At 43.4% G+C, this 19,781-nt stretch overlaps 1 protein-coding gene across 1 annotated transcript in view; it reads right to left on the bottom strand.

Annotated features, from left to right (window-relative positions):
* The window catches only part of ZDHHC19 (zinc finger DHHC-type palmitoyltransferase 19), an 85,285-nt gene that overhangs the window by 8,715 nt on the left and 56,789 nt on the right, over nt 1–19,781 (bottom strand). The window lies entirely within an intron of this gene.

Below are 19,781 nucleotides of genomic sequence, written 5' to 3'. Positions count from 1 at the left end.
ATGCAAGCAGGGGAGAGAGGCAGAGGGAGAAAGAGAGAGAATCTTAAGCAGGCTCCACGCTCAGTGTAGAGCCGGACACGGGGCTCGATCCCACAACCTGGGATCATGACCCAAGCCAAAATCAAGAGTTGGACACTTAACCAACTGAGCCACCCAGGCACCCCAATAAATTATTATTCTTTTTGTCTTTCCTGTTCACTGATCATCCTGACCCCCTTTCCCCAAATGTGTCCTAGTACCTGTCAGTCCTACTGAGTCTCATTAAAGCCAGGACTCCTGATGCTATAGTTATTTGCTCCTATCACAGTTGTATCTTAAGATTCATCTCCGGTTAGAATTCAAAGATAATAAGAAAGGGACCATCTTATCCTAAGATATTCAACCCAAATTATACTTTTCCTACTATCAACAACAAAATAAAAAAGGCTAACAAAAGTATTGGTTTTAGAAATATAATATCTGTAGTTCCCTATAGCACGGTACCATCTGGATTATTGGGAAGGGGTGCAAAATATACATGGCCTGGAGGAAATCTCACATGAGAGGTTGGGATTATCAGTTTAGCAAAGAAAGAACCTTTCCTCTCTGCGACTATAGTCCTTTACTGTTAGCAGAATGAGATGTCCTTGGACATCTGGTGCTTATAAGTTTACCCATTGGCAAAGAGATTGATAAAATTCATCAAAGGGGCTGTATCTCCCTCCCAGGCACACCCTTACTTTCCTGTGGTTTCCCACGGCTTTAGATCCATCAGAGCAGTAAAGAGCAAGATTAATAGAGGGCCGTAAATTTAGATTTGGAGTCATTTTAGTTGAAAAGTCCTCTGTCATAGTGTGTAAGAATTCTCATTCATTGCTGGTGGAAATACAAAATGGTAGAGCCACTCTGGAGACAGACTGGCCGTTTCTTATAAAGTTACATATAGTTTTACCATTCAATATGGCAATCACAGGCATTTACTGAACAGATTTGAAAACTTATGTACACAAAAATCCACACACGAACGTTTACAGCAGTTTTATTCATAATCTGCAAAAATTGGAGGCAACCAAGATAGTCCTCAAAAGGTGAAGGTATGAAAAAAAAAAAAACTCCAGTACACCCATACAATGGAATACTATTCCGAAATAAAAGGAAGGAGCTATTAATTCATGCAACAACATACAAAACATTGCTAAATGAAACACATATTGCTAAGTGAAAAGAGCCAATCTTAAAAGGCTATTCCATTTATATAACATTCTGAAAAAGGTAAAAATTATAGAAATATAAAACATATCAGTGGTTGCCAGGAGTGTGGGGAGTGGAGAGGGCTGAATAGATGAACTGCATTTTAGGGCAGTAAAACTGTTCTGTATGTTACATGAGACTGCATTTTTCAAACACACAGAACTTTATAGCACAAGGAATCAACCTTAATGTAAAAAAATTAGGTCAGGGAAATCCCAGAGTAGAATGTAGACTATGATAAAGAATCTGTTATTAAAATATATGATAATAATTTAACTGAAGAGAGTGGATGTTGACCTAAATGACTTTGGAAATGAGTGGAGATTGTAAGACCAAAGGCAAAAGGAACTGTACCTGAGCACTATACTTTAATTGATAAAGTTATTTCCTATGCAGATGGGTTAACAATCCTGAAACCACTATACGCATATACTGGGATTAAACAAATAAGTAAGTGGGTGGCAGATAATGGGAGCCAAATTTACTACTCTTGCAGTATGAAGTTACAGATGAGCAAGGGGAAAGGCTAGAATGAATTATGTGATGCTAGATTGGAGTTGGAGATATCAGTATGAACCTGTGTTTAGCTTAATATAGTCACAGATGGATATAATATAGTAACAATTATGGATGTATGTGTATGCACAGATTAGTATACACATATAAAAACAACAAAGTTAATCAAACCAAAATTTGTCCTTTGAAAAGATAATCAAGATTGACAAAATTTTAGCTAAACTGGACCAAATTAAAAGAGAGAAAAACTCACTCAAAATATGAAAATCAAGAGTGAGAGAACATCACTACCAACATTACAGAAATAAGAGAGATTATAAATAATGCTAGGAATAGCTGTATGCCAACAAATTAGACAATTTAGATGAAATGGGAAATTCCTAGAAAGACACAAACTGTGGATACTGACTGAAGACGAAATAGAAATTTATATAAACTTATAACAAGAAATTGAAATAGAAATTTTAGGGGCGCCTGGGTGGCGCAGTCGGTTAAGCGTCTGACTTCAGCCAGGTCACGATCTCGCGGTCCGTGGGTTCGAGCCCCGCGTCGGGCTCTGTGCTGACGGCTCAGAGCCTGGAGCCTGTTTCCGATTCTGTGTCTCCCTCTCTCTCTGCCCCTCCCCCGTTCATGCTCTGTCTCTCTCTGTCCCAAAAATAATAAACGTTGAAAAAAAAAAAATTAAAAAAAAAAAAAAAAGAATTTTATAACTCCATACAAATAAAAGCTCAGGCCCATATAGCTTCACAGGTGAATTCTAACATATATTTAAGGAAGAAAGAGTAACAATTCTTCACAAACTCTTCCAAAAAATAAAGGCAGGGGGAACACTTTCGAACTCACTCTATGAGGTTAGTATTACCCTCAAAGCAAAACCAAACACTTTATAGGAAAAAAACAGAGCAATATCTCCCATGAATATAGATGTAAAATTTTTCAACAAAATACTTGAAAACTGAAATGAGCAACATATAAAAAGGATTATACACCATGACCAAGCACGATTTATCCCAGGAGTACAAGGTTGGTTTAACATCTGAAAATCAATTAATATAATATACTATAACAATAGAATAGAAGACCAAAACCACATGATCATCTCAATAGATCCAGAAAAAGATTTGACAAGATTCAACACCCTTTCATTGTAAAAACACTCAACAGGAGCGCCTGGATGGCTCAGGGGTTAAGCGTCTGACATCAGCTCAGGTTATAATCTCATGGTTTGTGAGTTCAAGCCCCGTGTCGGGCTCTGTGCTGGCAGCTCAGAACCTGGAACCTGCTTCAGATTCTCTGTCTCCCTCTCTTTCTGCCCCTCCCCTGCTCGCACTCTGTCTCTGTCTCAAATAAATAAACATTGGCCAAAAAAAAAACCACTCAAGAAATGAAAGGAAACTACCCCAACCTGATAAAGAACACTTATTAAAAAACCACAGCTAACATCATACTTAGTGCTGAAACACTGAATGTCTTCCCCTAAGATCAGGAACAAGACAAAGATGCCTACTGTCACTACTTGTATTCAACATGTGCTGGAGGTTCTAGCTAATCCAACTTGGCAAGAAAAAATAAGTAAATAAAAAGTATCCAGATTGAAAAGGAAGAAGTGAAACTATCTCCCACTTGTAATTAATAAGATTCTGTAGATAGAAAATCCTAATGAATCCACTAAAAAGCTATTAGCATATACATATATATTTCTTAGTTCTGTCCACTGAGAGAGCCTAGAAGCAACACACCCAGGTACAGTGAGGACACCCAGTGCCCAGATCTTGGTTTCCAATACCATTCCTCAATAAAAAGAAACTAAGCTCCTTGGAGAAATGGCTGGGGCATGGAACATACAACATAAATACGGAACATCTGCTAGTGCCAGAAAGCAAGGAAGTACTCAAAGAAAACATACAAGGATATGTCCATGGCAACCGAAGGAGCTCCCAATAGCCAAAACTGAAACAATGTCCAGCAACAAAATAAATAGCATAATAATACTGGCTTATAACTCCAAGTATAAAATAAATACCCACAAGATCCTACTGATACCAATAAATGATTGACTAAATAAATAAGTAGAAAAAAGACAGAAGAATTCCAAACAATATAGTAGATATTATTTCATTAAGGACATAGAGAATAACTTCCTACCCCTAAAGGATAGGGTGTGCATAGTGACTTTCTTCCAAAGGATACCATATGAAAGGGGGAAAAAAAAAGAAAACTTTACATATAATACCTCAACAGGTGATCAAGGTCAACATCTACAGTGAAAAGTTATGTTGATAGTACCCATTGATATGATGTGATCAAATGGCACTTTATTCCTATGGTTTTCCTCCCCCAAACCCATAGCCCCAGTCTAATCATGAGGAAAACATCAGATAAATTCCAACTGAAGGGCATTCTACAAAATACTTAACCAGAACTCCTCAAAACTGTCAAGTTCACTAAAAACAAGAAAAGTCTGAGAAACTCTTGCATTCTAGAGGAGCCTAACGAGACATGGTAACTATATGTATGTGGAATCCTGGATGAAATCCCGGAACAGAAATGGAACATACATAAAAACCAAGAAATCCAAATTTAAGTATGGACTTGAGTTAAGAATAATGTATCAGGGTGTCTGGCTGGCTCCATTGGTAGAGCATGAAATTCTTGATCTCAGGGTTATGAGTTCAAGCCCCACACAGGGTGTAGAGCTTACTTAAAAAAAAAATGTATCAACTTTGTTCATATGATAAATATGATAATGTATAGTAGCAATGTAAGATAACAGTAGGAGAAACTGGGTTGTGAAGTATAACTTTCTGTATTATCCTTGTAACTTTTCTGTAAATCAAAAAAAAAAAATTTTAAGTAGAAAGTTTATTTAAAAAAAATATATGGGGACGTCTGGGTGGCTCAGTCGGTTGAGCGTCCGACTTCGGCTCAGGTCACAATCTTGCGGTCCGTGAGTTCGAGCCCCGTGTCAGGCTCTGGCTGATGGCCCAGAGCCTGGAGCCTGCTTCCGATTCTGTGTCTCCCTCTCTCTCTGCCCCTCCCCTGTTCATGCTCTGTCTCTCTCTGTCTCAAAATAAATAAATGTTAAAAAAAAAAAATTTTTTTTTAAATATTGGTTGAAGGTGAGCAAAACGTATAAACTTCTAGTTATAAATAAATAAGTCCTGGGATGTATGTACAGCATGGTGACTATGGTTAATAATACTGTATTGCATAAAGTTGCTAAACATGCACACACACACATATACATACATATACACATAGTTGTTGGCAAGGAATAGAAGAAAAAATCCCAGAAAGTTATAGCAGATAAGTTTCTTAAATGTTTCTTAATGAATGTGTATTACTTTGAACATTAAAAAAAAAACCTGTCATTTTTTCCAGCTTTTACTGAGGTATAGCTGACAATTCGAAATGGTATAAAGAGATTATTTAATATACATATACATTGTGAAATAGTTACCACAGTTAAACCACTTAGCATCTCTCTCACCTCCCATAGTTACCGTTTCCTTTTCTTTTGTGGCGAGAATACTTAAGATCTACCCTCTCAGTGAATTTCAAGTACATAAAACAATCTCATTAACCATAGTCATATTGTTGTATATTAGATCTCCAGAGCGTATTCATCTCGCAGAATTGAAATTCTGTACCCCTTGACCACATCTTCCTGTTTCCCTCTCCACATTTTTGTAACCATGGAAAAAGAAAGTAATTATTTAAAAACAAACCCCAGCTTTCTCACTTCTATATTATATCCACTCCTATTACATAATAAGAGGCATATCTTTCTCTTATGTTGATCACGATGCAGACAAGATTCGTGCCAAAAGCTGACTCATGCTGAGCACATACGATGTGCCATGCATTGTGCGTACATCAATTCTCCTTATCACCCAATGAGGTGGGCACTCATGTAATCACTGTGCCCATTTTACAGCTGAGAAAACTTAGAGTTGTTAGGAATTTGCCCCACTAGGAGGGTGTACAGCTAGAATTTGAATCCAGGTCAATGGACTCCAGAACCCATGATGGCCTGGGCTAGGATGAAGCACAAGGCCTGAGGGCTGGCTGGTTGTCTGGTTGGCTAATACTCAAGGTTCAGATAGTGGCAGGAGGATAGGCTAGCAGGTCCTGAGCATCTCTGCCTGGCAGCCACACAGGCCACAGGCTCTTGGGGCTTCCCAGTGCCCCCCCCCACAGCCCCCCACCACAGCACAACCACGGTGGAGCTATGGGGCTGGGTGGGAGCTTTTCCTTCCCTCCTCAGCAGAAAGCCCCCTTCTTCCAAAGACAGAGAGTGCGGGGAGGCGAGGCCGTTGCTGACAGGGTCTCTGCACTGCACTATGTTCACGTGTGTGGGTCGGTGCTCCCTGGAGCTGTGTGACTCAGAGGTCTGGTGGCTGGTAGCACCGTCTATGAGGTAAGAGAAGAGACTGTGGTCTCGGCAACCTAGATTTGGACAGGGTAAGTAGACCCCAGCTCCCCAGCCATGGAATCACCCCATGCCCCAGTATGTGTGCAGCAATAGCTTCCCTGTGGCAATGGGTCTAAGGCCCAAGACCCAAAGCAGCCCGAGACTTACAATGGTCTTGGAGAGAGCTAAGAAAGCAATCCCATGGGGGCGCCTGGGTGGCGCAGTCGGTTAAGCGTCCGACTTCAGCCAGGTCATGATCTCGCGGTCCGTGAGTTCGAGCCCCGCGTCAGGCTCTGGGCTGATGGCTCGGAGCCTGTTTCTGATTCTGTGTCTCCCTCTCTCTCTGCACCTCCCCCGTTCATGCTCTGTCTCTCTCTGTCCCAAAAATAAATAAATAAATAAATAAATTTTAAAAAAAAAGAAAAAGAAAGCAATCCCATTCAGGCACCCTCATAAGCCCTGGAAGGCCAGTTGACAATAATGACAAAGACTACCCGAAGCTCTGCCTTGGGACCGCACTGTGGACATCTCAAGTCTTCACTAAATTCTTCTTTAGCATCACACCACTGCCTTCATTGAGGGGACAATAATGAAAGTCCCAAGAACCTCATATTGATTGAACTTGTCATAGGAGTGATTAAGAAAGATGGCCTTCACCACATCACAAACAGTGTCTGTCTTTGGGGGCTCTGGGAATTTTTCTAGGGCTTCAGTACCAGAAAAGGCTGAACTTCTGATCAACTGGGTTGTTTTACTTTTGACACAGTTTTTAATTACCTTTTTTCTTTTTAACGTTATTCATTTTTGAGAGACAGACAGAGTGTGAGTTGGGGAGGGGTAGACAGAGAGAGAGAGACACACACAGAATCTGAAGCAGACTCCAGGCTCTGAGCTGCCAGCACAGAGCCCGATGCAGGGCTCGAGCCCACAGACTATGAGATCATGACCTGAGCTGAAGTCGGACGCTCAACTGACTGAGCCACTCAGGCGTCCCTTAATTACCTTTTTTTTTTTTTACACAATATACACAATACACACATACAATGTACAAAATACACATTACTTACATATACACATGCAAAAGTGAATAAACCTTGAGTGTATGACTTTTAAATGTCCTTATGTACTTGAGCCCAAGTAATCAGCTCCTGACTCACAGCGTGGAACAATGCCAGCTCTCAGGAACCTCCCCTTGCCACCTCTCAGTCATACCCTGCCCACAATGGTAACTGCTGTTCTGACTTCTTTCATCATGGCTTTGCTTTTCCTGCAGAGGTTCTGCTGGGAATCTTGTTCCTGATTGTGTTTCTTTCTGCTGTAGCCCCAGGGAGTTAGAATCAATTCTGGGGCACCATTCCAGCACCGTGCACAACTTCAGGGTGTGCATTTTTTTAGATAGGGCCCTACCCTTCTGGTTTCCTCTTATCTTCCTGTCATCCTCAATAGGACCAAATGGTTAAACACAGACTTGGAGCCTGTCCACCTTCTGCATTGCTGTCGACCAACTGAGTGGCCTTGAGCCAGCTACTTGACCTCTTTGAATCGCCTATGAGCCAGCCTCTCCCAATCCTGCTGCCCTCCCTCTTCTGCAGATAGTAATCCCATAGGCATTTTTAATAAATGTCCTGTGTACAAATCTTCCTCTTGATCTGTTTCTCAGACACCCTACCTTCAATGATCATCCTTATCTATAGATAATTACCTGCCTCACAGGGTTGTTCTGAGCATTAAAAATATGTAAAATAATTAGCCCAGTACACTGGCCTTGAGTGGGACTCAATAAAATATAGCTAATAGTAATTTAAAAGTTGTATTTACCTCCATCGCCACCTCCACCCTCTTTTGGAATGATACAGAGGTAAAACAAGTATAAAGATAAAACTCTTATGATGTTCAGACTTTTCCATGCAGCTACGTGGAACATTGTTTTCCTATCGATAAAACACAGAGGAAATGGAAATGGAATCATGAGGGTGCTTGGTAAATGGTTTAGGACAAGAGAAGTGTCTCTCTGGAAATTACCCAAGGCTGGAGAGACCTGCCTCATGTCCAGGAAAGGGTCACCCAGCTCCAAAGCTTCTTGCTGTAGGATCAGCTGAGGCCTTCCTCCACCTGCAGCCCAGGCCAACCTCTGCCAATCCTGCTGCCCTCCCTCCTCTCCAAGAGTTATGGGAAGTCATCTTTAATAACCTCCTGTGTACAAATCTTGCTCTTGGCCTTCTTCCCAGACACCCTACCAGGGACAGTTACATGGTTTGATTATTAAGGGCCTCATCTCTGACAGTCCTAGTACGTCTGTCTCCACAATGGGCATGTACCTAGTTCCCCTGACAGGGGACTGTCCCCTCCAGACTTGGTATCTGTAGAAAATGATCAGAGTTGGGAGACTGGCAAAAAACACACAAAAGTCCTAATGTTTCCTCCACTCCTACCCAAATGAAAAAGAAAAATTTTAACAAAGTCCCACAAACCCACTGAAGAGGAAACAATCCAAATCATACTTCTCAGAAATATGTGGTATTAACGTTGCTTCAGTCTGTAAGGCTCCATAGTAAAAACTGAGTTTTTGTTTTTGCCTTAAGCCTCAAGTTAAGCAAAAAGGAAGAACCCACTGTTGGTAGCAAGTAAGAAAAAGTACAAAAATCTTCAAGACTAATCAAAACTTAAAAACTTTTGGGGTGCCTGGGTGGCGCTAGTCGGTTAGGGGTCCGACTTCAGCCAGGTCACGATCTCGCGGTCCGGGAGTTCGAGCCCCGCGTCGGGCTCTGGGCTGATGGCTCAGAGCCTGGAGGCCTGTTTCCGATTCTGTGTCTCCCTCTCTCTATGCCCCTCCCCCATATCATGCTCTGTCTTCTCTGTCCCAAAAATAAATAACGTTGGAAAAAAAAATTAAAAAAAAAAAAAACTTGTTACAAGCCTTTTTTTCAAAATTTTAAGTATCTCTACACCCAATGTGGGGCTTGAACTCACAACCCCAAGACCAAGGGTCACATGCTCCACCGACTGAACCCCCAGGCACCCCTATTGTAACTCTTCTCTTTCTTTCTTCTTTTTCTTTTCTTTCTTTCTTATATGAAATTTAGTGTCAAATTGGTTTCCATACAACACCCAGTGCTCATCCCAAAAGGTGCCCTCCTCAATACCCATCACCCACCCTCCCCTCCCTCCACCCCCCATCAACCCTCAGTTTGTTCTCAGTTTTTAAGAGTCTCTTAGTACTTGGCTCTCTCCCTCTCTAACCTCTTTTTTTTCTTCCCCTCCCCCATGGACTTCTGTTAAGTTTCTCAAGATCCATATAAGAGTGAAAACATATGGTATCTGTCTTTCCCTGTATGACTTATTTCACTTAGCATCACACTCTCCAGTTCCATCCCCGTGCTACAAAAGGCCATATTTCATTCTTTCTCATTGCCACGTAGTATTCCATTGTGTAATATAAACCACAATTTCTTTATCCATTCGTCAGTTGATGGACATTTAGGCTCTTTCCATAATTTGGCTATTGCTGAGAGTGCTGCTATAACATTGGGGTACAAAGTGCCCCTATGCAACATCACTCCTGTATCCCTTGGGTAAATTCCTAGCAGTGCTACTGCTGGGTCATAGGGTAGGTCTATTTTTAATTTTTTGAGGAACCTCCACACTGTTTTCCAGAGTGGCTGCACCAGTTTGCATTCCCACCAAAAGTGCAAGAGTGTTCCCGTTTCTCCACATCCTCTCCAGCATCTATAGTCCTCCTGATCTGTTCATTTTAGCCACTCTGACTGGCGTGAGGTGATATCTGAGTGTGGTTTGATTTTTATTTCCCTAATGAGGAGTGACGTTGAGCATCTTTTCATGTATGATAACATTCTTAATGTCTATCTATAAGGAATTCTGATGGCACCCCATCTCATGCATACTATACAGCTGTTTATTATACAACTATTAAAAGAACAAGGTAGAGCTGTAAGCACTGAGACCAATCACATCCAAGATAGAGTCAGTCAACAAGCAAGCTGCAACGTGGCTGCCTTTGGGAGGGCAGGAAGTAGGGACAGTGGGAACTGACTGGAAAGGGGCATGAGGAAACCTGGGGGATGGAATACATGGGATATTATCAATAATGATTAACTTTTAGGGAGTGGGCCAAGGTAGGAAAGAGGGAAGAGAAGTTTTTCATTTTATAGCTTTCTGTAGTATTTGAGATATTTTCTTCCCCTATGCAAGTGTCTTTTTTATTTTTTTCATGATGAAACTTTATAATAGGTACTTTATAAAAGGAATTTTTCATATTGGATGAGAAAGAACTCCCATAACCACCTCTGTTCTACAAATTCATATATAATGGACTATCAGCTTTGAGTTTATCTAGAGTGCCAATGGTAGGCTTATGGTAAGCCAGTTGTTTGGACCTAATGACCCAATCATGGCCCATTGATCTTAACCATGCTTATACCTAACCTTTGAAGCATACAGCCACATAAGGATTTAGTTGTTCACTAACACCTACTTGTGAAAAAGTAGAGGATCATTGCAGGATCTTAAGAAAATCTCTGGACCATAGCATATCCCTGTGGAGAAAGATAAGTAACAAAATAGAATGTGAACAAGAACCCAAGGCTTACCACACCACACCACAGATTCATTTCAAAGGAACTGAGTTTGGGAATCCCCAGTGGCCCACAGAACCCATATAAACATATATATACTCATGTGAAAACAATCAATCAGGAAGCTAACAAATATGCAGTATTCTCCTTAACAGTAAATTCCTAATTAATGATTCAAGACTTTAGCAATCTGTAATTTCTTCTTCCTTTTTTTTTTTTTTTTTTTTTACTATATAAGACCTACTTCTAGATAGGCCCACAGTAAATATTAAATAAAATCTTGCAAAAATTCAACTGAAAGAAGTAAGCCCGGTTTGTGTAGTTCCTATGTGAGTTTAGAGAGCACACACACAATGTCTGTAACTTCGTATATGCTACATTACGCTCAAAAAACAAAACAAACAAAACCACACACACACACACACACACACACACACAAAAGACCTCTAGTTTGTTTAAAGACATAAGCATGAGGGGCGCCTGGGTGGCTGAGTCAGTTGATTCTCTGACTTTGACTCAGGTCATGATCTCAGTTCATGAGTTCAAGCTCCACATCGGGCTTTGTGCTGACAGCTCAGAGCCTGGAGCCTGCTTCTGATTCTGTGTCTCCCTCTCTCTCTGCCCCTCCCCTGCTCATGCTCTCTCACTCTGTCTCAAAAATAAATAAACATTGAAAAAAAACCTTAAAGGTATAAACATGAAAGCCCAAACTATAAAACAATATAGAAAACCATCTTTATGACTTTGGAATAGGAAATGATTTTTTTTAATACTCTATGGAAAGGGGAAATCATACAGGAAATAATGATAAATTCTATTCCATTAAAATTAAGAATTTGTTTTTATGAAAAGATTCCATAAATAAAGCAAAAAACAAGCTATAAACATATCGCTAAAATACACCAAGAACTTATTTGTATATAAGATCTGTCATAATTTGTAACGCATTAGATCATTTATATGTGTCATAGATACTATTTTGAGGACATATTTTACAGTAAAAAAAAAAAAATCACAAAGACATAATGCAGACTTGGAGCTGGAGTGAACCTACTCTGGGACTAAGTTCCTGAATCTCCTCAACCTCAGTTTTGTCATGTTCTACATGACCTTAATAGTCCCTTCCTTGTAGGCTCCCAGTTTTTTTTATTTATTTCCTAGAGCTTTAAATGGCATTATGTATAGAGCAGCTGACACACAGCAAGAGTGCAACAAATGGTTAATGATTACAACTATAAATAAATAATAGAGTCAGAGCAGGATCAGAATCAAATTCAGCTCCTGATCTAAAACAGGCTTGGCCCCAGAACACATGGCTGGGGTTAAGTGGCCTTGACTGGGGGGCAGGGGGAAGCAGGTACTGACAGATGGAACGTGTCCACTAGGCTGCCTCTTAGGTAGCCAATGACGTCCGCTCCCGAGTTGTATCTCCTATTCTCCCCCTTGACTGACTCTGAGGTCAAAGCCATGTGCTCCAGACGACTTCCCACAATGAGTCTCTGGAGAGCTGTCAGCTGGGCCAGGCCTGGATGGGTGGGGGGGTGAGGGGCTGGATTCTGAGGGTGGGCACCAGCAAGAATACTTGGGGTAGATAGTCACCTTACATTTTTAAATAGAAGAATCCAACATAAAGCTCACAAGGCCCTGACTCAGCTGCGCTGGAACCAGGAACTCTTACTCTAAACAGGTTTAGCTTCTGAGAGAAATTCCCCCAAACTCTTGGCCCATTCTTAAATTGTCTGTTTTGTTTATACACTTCAAACTGTCAAGTAAGTAATGCAAACATAAAAAAACAAAGGACTAAAACGAGGGAAAAAAGAAAGAAAGAAGTAATGGCGTGAGTGATGCTTGTTTCAATCCTGATGCCACAGACAATCAGGGCCAGGTCAGCCAAGAAAGCCCGGGGCTCCAGAATCAGAAATGCCCCTCCCTGCTGGGACTGCGAAGCCAGGAGTCCCCTCCTCTGGGCCCTTGTAATAAAGCTGGGTGTTCGGTGGCTGGATTGGATGGAGAGGGTACCCTGGGGAGGCTGGAGCAAGTGACGCCCACGAAATGAGCGGCCAGCTCCGTTCACACCATAAATAAGCCCGTTCTTATCTGATGTGTATTTTTATTCCAAAGGATACTATGACCCTTTCATTCTAGGGCTTTTTGAGGGATCATTTGTTTGTACAATGAGAGCTTAGGTCAAGGGAATTTGGTTCCTCCCAAATCACTGAGAGAAAAATGTGCTTATTGTAAACAGCCCAAGCAACTGGCCCAGAGGGTACAGGCCATGCAGTCCTAGTGCCCCAGAAGACACGGTCCTTAGGGGGGACAGTGGCCCCATCCACACTGTCCCATGCTCCACAGTCAAGGGCACAGAGGATTGGGTAGAGTAAACAGAACCCGGGAGTGGGAGCTACTCTGGATCTGCTGGGCTGTAGCTAGGCAGGAGGCTTTTTCTGGAACGAAGGGAGGCTCAGAGCTGACACTTAAGTGAATGTTCTTCCTCTCTTGTGCCCTTGCAAACCTCACTCTAACTGCCACATTGACCCCAACTAGGCACCCCTGGACAGAGCATGGTCAGGCATGTGCAAGGGAGAAGAGGCCTCCAGACCAGGCCTCCCAGAATGGCAGCTAGTCAGCAAGCTCAGGAGGCCAAAGGTGAAGAAAGGAGAGGGCCCGTTTCTCAAAATCCACATGGCAAATGACTTACAGGGCCGCTTTGGGGGGATTTCATGAGAGGAAGTTGATCCACGAGGCATGGTTTGGTAACTTCTTTCCTGTAAGCCGCGGCTAACGTTTTGCTACTCTTCCAGTCTTTATCCAACCACAAAGCATTGCCTTCTATGCCCGGGAAGAATTCACTGTACCAGGAGACTACATTGCAATACCATTCCCAGCGTGAACATGTCTTTTTATTTTAGATCTTTACTTATCTCCCTGCCAGGTCATGAAAGTATGACCTGAAGATTATCTTCACACTCCGAGACCTGTTCCTGGTTTATTTTATTTATTTATTTAAAAAAAAAATTTTTTTTTCAACGTTTTATTTTTGGGACAGAGAGGACAGAGCATGAATGGGGGGCAGAGAGAGAGGGAGACACAGAATCGGAAACAGGCTCCAGCTCTGAGCCATCAGCCCAGAGCCCGATGCGGGGCTTGAACTCACGGACCGCGAGATCGTGACCTGGCTGAAGTCGGATGCTTAACCGACTGCGCCACCCAGGCGCCCCCTGTTCCTGGTTATAACCAACTGAGCACCAAGTCATGCCCCAAAGACAGAACAATAGGTTATACATTCAAATGGACATTTTGGGGAGGTATAAGCAAAACCTGAACTTTCATTAGAGGCAGGAGAGAGAATCCCAAGGAGGTCCGCACCACCAGGGCAGAGCCAGACAGAGCTGGATCCCATGAACTGTGAGATCACGACCTGAGCAGATGAGTCCGACACTTAACTGACTGAGCGAGCCACCCAAGCGCCCTTCAGTGTGTAATTTTAAATCATCTAGTAGCCACTATAAAAAACAAGAAACAGGCTAAATTGATTGTAATAAAGTCTACCATTTCACCCAACATATCCAAAATATTATATTTCAACACGTATCCACATAATATTAATGAGATATCTTACATTCTTCTTGTCATGCAAAGTTTCAAAATCTTGTATATATTTTACACCTGGAGCGTATCTCGTTCAGAGCAGCCATGTCTCAAGTGTTCACAGCCTCAGGTGGCTAGTGGTAACTATATTGGACAGTACAGGTTTAAAATATCGAATCTGAATTTTACAGCTTAGCCTCCTAGGCCCTTTCTAACTGGATCCCCACTTACTGAATCAGGTGTATTTATGTTACTTCTGAACAGAGAAAAGGCATCTTAGAGAACTTCCCTCCTTTTACAACTAATCCCTTGTCAGCCCAGACATGGAAACTGGCCTGCTTGAGGTCACACAAATTTGGTGGCAACACCAAAATTTCCTGACTCCTGGAGTAAGTGGAACTACCTGAACCAATTAAATACAGTCATTTATTTAAAAATGCTACTGGATAGAATTAATGAATGAATGGGCCCCTCTCTGCTTTGCTGAGGTTTTAGTTGACCCCAACTTCTCAGAATTAGTCACCCCCACAGCCAGTCCCATGACTGTCTCAGTGCCAGGGTGGGCTGACCTTTAGATGGCCGTTAGGAGAAAGTGCCTTGAGGTCTGTGTGACCTAGGGATTTCTGGAAGGTCATTTCTGGTCACAGCCAGAGGTTCTACAGAAGATGCACCACACTTCCCTGTTCCAGGCAAATTCAAGGCATGGCCAGGGTCTCCCATGTGCCCCCACCTGTTGGACTCAAACCAGAGAAAGGGAAACAAAGTCACATCCAGACAGACTTGCAGAAAGCACTAGTCAGGCTGGACAGGCTCTGGGGCCAGGCCTCCCTAGCAGGCAGCAGGAGACATAAACAAGCTCCAGGATCAGCTGGTCTCAAGATCAGGAGGGCCAGAAGATTCTGGTTGCAATGGGGCCAAACCCCTCCACTTAGAGATCCTTCAGTGCTCATTCCAGGGGCCTTCTCGGGGCTCCTCAAACTTCAGTGCTCACCTGAATCCCCTGAGGATCTTTTGCTAAAATGAAGATTCTGCCTCAGTAGGCTAGGGTCGGGCCTTGCATCCAGCCTTCCTAACCATCTCCCAGGTGACAGTTACTGTTGGTTCAGGGACCACACTTAACAGCAAAGGCCTACCGCACCAACCTGCAGGCGGCCTGGTCAGGCTGGATACAGCTGGCCCACTTCTCCCTTCCGAGATTTATTGGGACAAGGTGCAACCGCTGCCCTCGGCCCTTACACCGACTCATTTAACCCTCACAACAGCGTTATGAGCTGGTGACTCTTATTATATTCCTCATGTATGGGTGAGGAAACCAAAGCACAGAGAGAGCACAGGACAGGCCTGCAGCTGGTAAGTGATGAAACGGATCTGAGGGCAGCCGGCCTGGTCACCCCGGCACCTTAGGGCCACGTAACTCGGCAGGCTTAAAACACTCTGAGACCGCTGGAAGTGGGCAGCAAAGGGGTGCCAAACATGTCTGTGGTCTCATAGCAGAAGCCTCTCAAACAGTGAGGAACTCTCCCAAGTTTGTTTCAGAATACATGGAGGCCATCCCCTCACCAGCCTTGGCCCACAAAACTTTTATCTTCAAACAACTTCAAAGCTTGTTTGTTGTTTTGTTTTGTTTTTTAAAGAAAAGTTTAGTTTCTTAGAATTCTGAAGGAGTATTAAAGTAATCAGCGTGGGCTTAAGGAATTTTATCTTTAACTTCCTCACTCTGGGAGACAGGCCCTATTAATATGCTTCAAACGTGGATCTGTCTTCTCTTTGTTTGAGGGGAGGCTGGGCCATGTCATCCTGTTGGGCCGTTTTCTCGTTTGTTCTTTGTTTGATCCATGGCCATTTATAGTTATGACTGGAGGTGAGAATGGTGGAGCTGAGCGCTAGTCCAAGGACCAGGCTAACTGGGTTCCAGTGCTGCTGTGTCTCCAGGTGGCTGTGTGGCCTATTGGCTCCCACCCCTTCTTCAGGCTCAGTTTCCTCATTTGTGCCATGAAGGGGACTGGCCAGGCTCTGAAGTGCTATAGCACAGCATGTTCTTTTGAGGGTTCCCAATCTTTAAGGACTTTCCCCAGCTGCTGTGAATCACACAGATTTTCTGTGTGACTAACTGTTTTTACCATCAGGGTGACTAGTTCCTACAAAACAAGCAGTCCCTAGATAAGCCCCAAAACAAAGGTGAGAATTCTTTGGTAAAAAAGTTTCAATACTGAGGGGCACCTGGCTGGCTCCGTCGGTTAAGCATCTGACCTTGGCTCAGGTCATGATCTCACAGTTTCTGAATTTGAGCCCCACATCGGGCTCCATGCTGGTGATGGTCTGCTTGGGATTCTCTCTCTCTCCTTCTCTCTGCCCCTTCCCTGCATCTCACTCTCTCTCAAAAATAAATAATAAATGTTATTATTATTTTTTTTAAAGTCTCAGTACTGATCCTGGCTCCCTGTCTGTATTCTGGGTCCCTTTGACTCATTCCCAACACTCATCCTTCCTCGTGGATATTTGGTAACCTGTTGACTTCCTCCAGTTCCCACTTCTAGCCCTGGCCTAAGCCCCACACTGGCTCCCTATTGCCTGCTCACCAAATCCACATTTATCCTGGGTCTAGGGCCCCTTGTGTTCTGCTTACATTCTTCCAGATGTGTTCTCACCTCTCAGCCCTCTGTGAGTGACCGCTTTACCCTGCATCTTCCTTCTTACCTCCAAGCCTTTTTCACGTGCACGGCATGTCTTGCCTTCCCCTGCCTGCCTAGCAAACTCCTACTCATCCTTTTCTTTTCTTTTTCTTTTCTCTTTCTTTTTTTGAGGGAGAGAGAGAGAGAACTGTGAGATCATGACCTGAGCTGAAATCAACAATTAGACACTTAACCATTGAACCACCCAGGGGCCCCTCCTACCTATCCTTGAAGACCCTCCTCATGATGTTTTCTAAGAAGCTTTTTATGATCCATTGGGAAAAACAAGTCCGTTTCCACTGCATCTCATGCTGACCACAATGAGCTTTCAATTCATCTATTTGTATGCATTTGGCTGCAAGTAACAGAACATCTGACTAATAGTGGCTTCAACAATAGAACATTTCGGGGCGCCTGTGGCACAGTCGTTTAAGCATCCGACTCAGCCAGTCACGATCTCGCGGTCCGTGAGTTCGAGCCCCGCGTCGGGCTCTGGGCTGATGGCTCAGAGCCTGGAGCCTGTTTCCGATTCTGTGTCTCCCTCTCTCTCTGCCCCTCCCCCGTTCATGCTCTGCCTCTCTCTGTCCCAAAAATAAATAAACGTTGAAAAAAAAATTAAAAAAAAAAAAAAACAATAGAAACATTTCATCATTTCACACAACTGATGGTGGACTCTTCAGGATTGGTTCAGTAGCTCAACTCTGTCCTCCAGGATCTAGGCTCCTTCCATTCTGTCGTCTTCAGCATGTTGGGTATGTCTTGCCTCATGGCCACAAAACGTGGCTATAGCTCCAGGCATCACATCATCGCACCTCAGCATCCAAGAAGGAGAATGGGGGGGGGTAGGATAAAATGGGCCTTTTACTCCTCCACTTGCCCTTGGCCTCCCGATGGTTTCTTTCCTACCCCTCTTCTTGCACTCCATCAGATGCTCCATTTTAACTACTCAACCTGACCAGGCCACTTAAATTCTATACCAAGACCTGACCCCTTCAAGTACCTCAGCTCAAAGACCTCTTTTCATTTAAAAAAAAAAATCACTCCCACAGTCTGAAAATCATGAAGGTTTTGACTGACATTTATTCCCTTTTGAATAGCTCTGTTGTACGTGTGGCTTTTACTGTGAGCCACCTCAAATAGGTTTTGGAAGTAGGTGTGGTATAAATTAAATCGTGAATGAATCTGGAAGTGTGGCTGTTTTTATTTAGTCTTGGGAGAATGTGGTTATCTCTGCGTCAAGTCCCTCTAGCTAAGAGTAAACAGGATGGCTTGGCCCCTGTCTAGAAGCTAAAAGCTGCCAGCTGATGTAGGGGATAGGGCCAGTGGTGAGTGGAGGTGGGGGCTGTTTGGGACTTGAGCTTGCTTTTTGGTGCAGCCTGTTGGATGCATGATGTGAATTTTGGGGAGAGATGAAGTCTGAGGCCTCATCACTGACTTCATAGTAACTGCGTGTGTGATATAAGGATCCTTCTCTCTGAGCCTCAGTTTCCCAAGCGTGTGACAGCAGTTTGGGCCAGATGATCTCAAAAAGCCCTTCTAACTTGGCTGATCTATATGTATGAAGTACTTCCTGGAGGGGTGGAACTATGCATTAGGGGGTAGTAGGAACAGGCAATGGGGTCCCTGACCACTTCTCCTCTCAACCACCGTGGCCTTGGCTTTCCCCAAGAGCTGGGAAGAGGGTTCACTGTCCCCCTGCCTGTCTTAGAAGGATGGGGTTCCTAGTCTTGAGGCTGTTCTCTCCTCGACAGAAGGCTCAACAACAGATCCCTGTTACTCCTGCTCTGTGCTCTCAACTTAGGGATCACCCCTTCCAGCCTCAACCAAGACAGGGCAGGCAGGGAGGGCGGGAAAGAGCACCACGTGCAAATTCTGGGGACAGTGGACATCTCTCAGGTGCTTGAGCAAGTCAGTAAGATGGATACTATCATCGCTGTCTCCATTTTATAGCTGAGGAAATCAAGGCTCAAAGAGATATTCATTTTCTGTTGTTGCACAAATTTAGCAGCTCAAAACCACATAAATGCATTATCTCAACTTTCTGTAGGTCAGATGTCAGGGCACAGCATGGCTCAGCTGGTTCTCTGCTTCAGGTTTCACAATGCTGAAATCAGCTGCCCGCAGGGCCGTGTTCCTTTCTGGAGGCTTTGAAGATGAATCTGCATCCAAGCCCATGCCAGTAGTTGGCAGAACTGAGTTCAATGCAGTGTAGGATGAGGTACCAGTGTCCCTGCCGGCTGTCAGCTGGGGGTCATTCTCGGCTTCTGGAGGCTGCCTACATCCCTTGGTCTGTGGCTCCCTTCCTCCATCTTCAAAGCCAGCAATGGTGGTTGGGTTCTTTTCACATTTCAAATCTCTCAGACCTCCCTTGCACCTCATTTTTCTTCTTTCTTCAGCCAGAGAAAGTGTCCTGCTTTGAGGGCTCATGTGATTAGACTGGGCCCACCAGGATGATCCAGGACAATGTCTCCATCTCAAGGCCTACAACCTTAATCACATCAGCAAAATCACCTTGCCAAGTAACGTTATGCATTCACAATTCTGGGGATTAGGGCATGGGTCTAAGATCATTACTCTTCCTACTACAGGAGTTTCCAAAGCTATCACTCAGCTAGTCATTGGCAGAGGAACCCGAACTCACATCTTGTATCTACAAAACATGTACTTTTCCCACCACATCTGAGCTGTCTCAAGAACTTTTAAATGTTTATTTATTTTGAGAGAGAGCACAAGCGGGGGAGGTGCGGGGGGGGGGGGTGGCGGGGAGGA

This window comes from Lynx canadensis, chromosome C2 (genome assembly GCF_007474595.2).
Source record: "Lynx canadensis isolate LIC74 chromosome C2, mLynCan4.pri.v2, whole genome shotgun sequence".
Classification (NCBI taxonomy): Eukaryota; Metazoa; Chordata; class Mammalia; order Carnivora; family Felidae; genus Lynx; species Lynx canadensis.
Note: the sequence above shows the minus strand (reverse complement) of the source record. Positions and strands in the feature narration are given on the sequence as shown.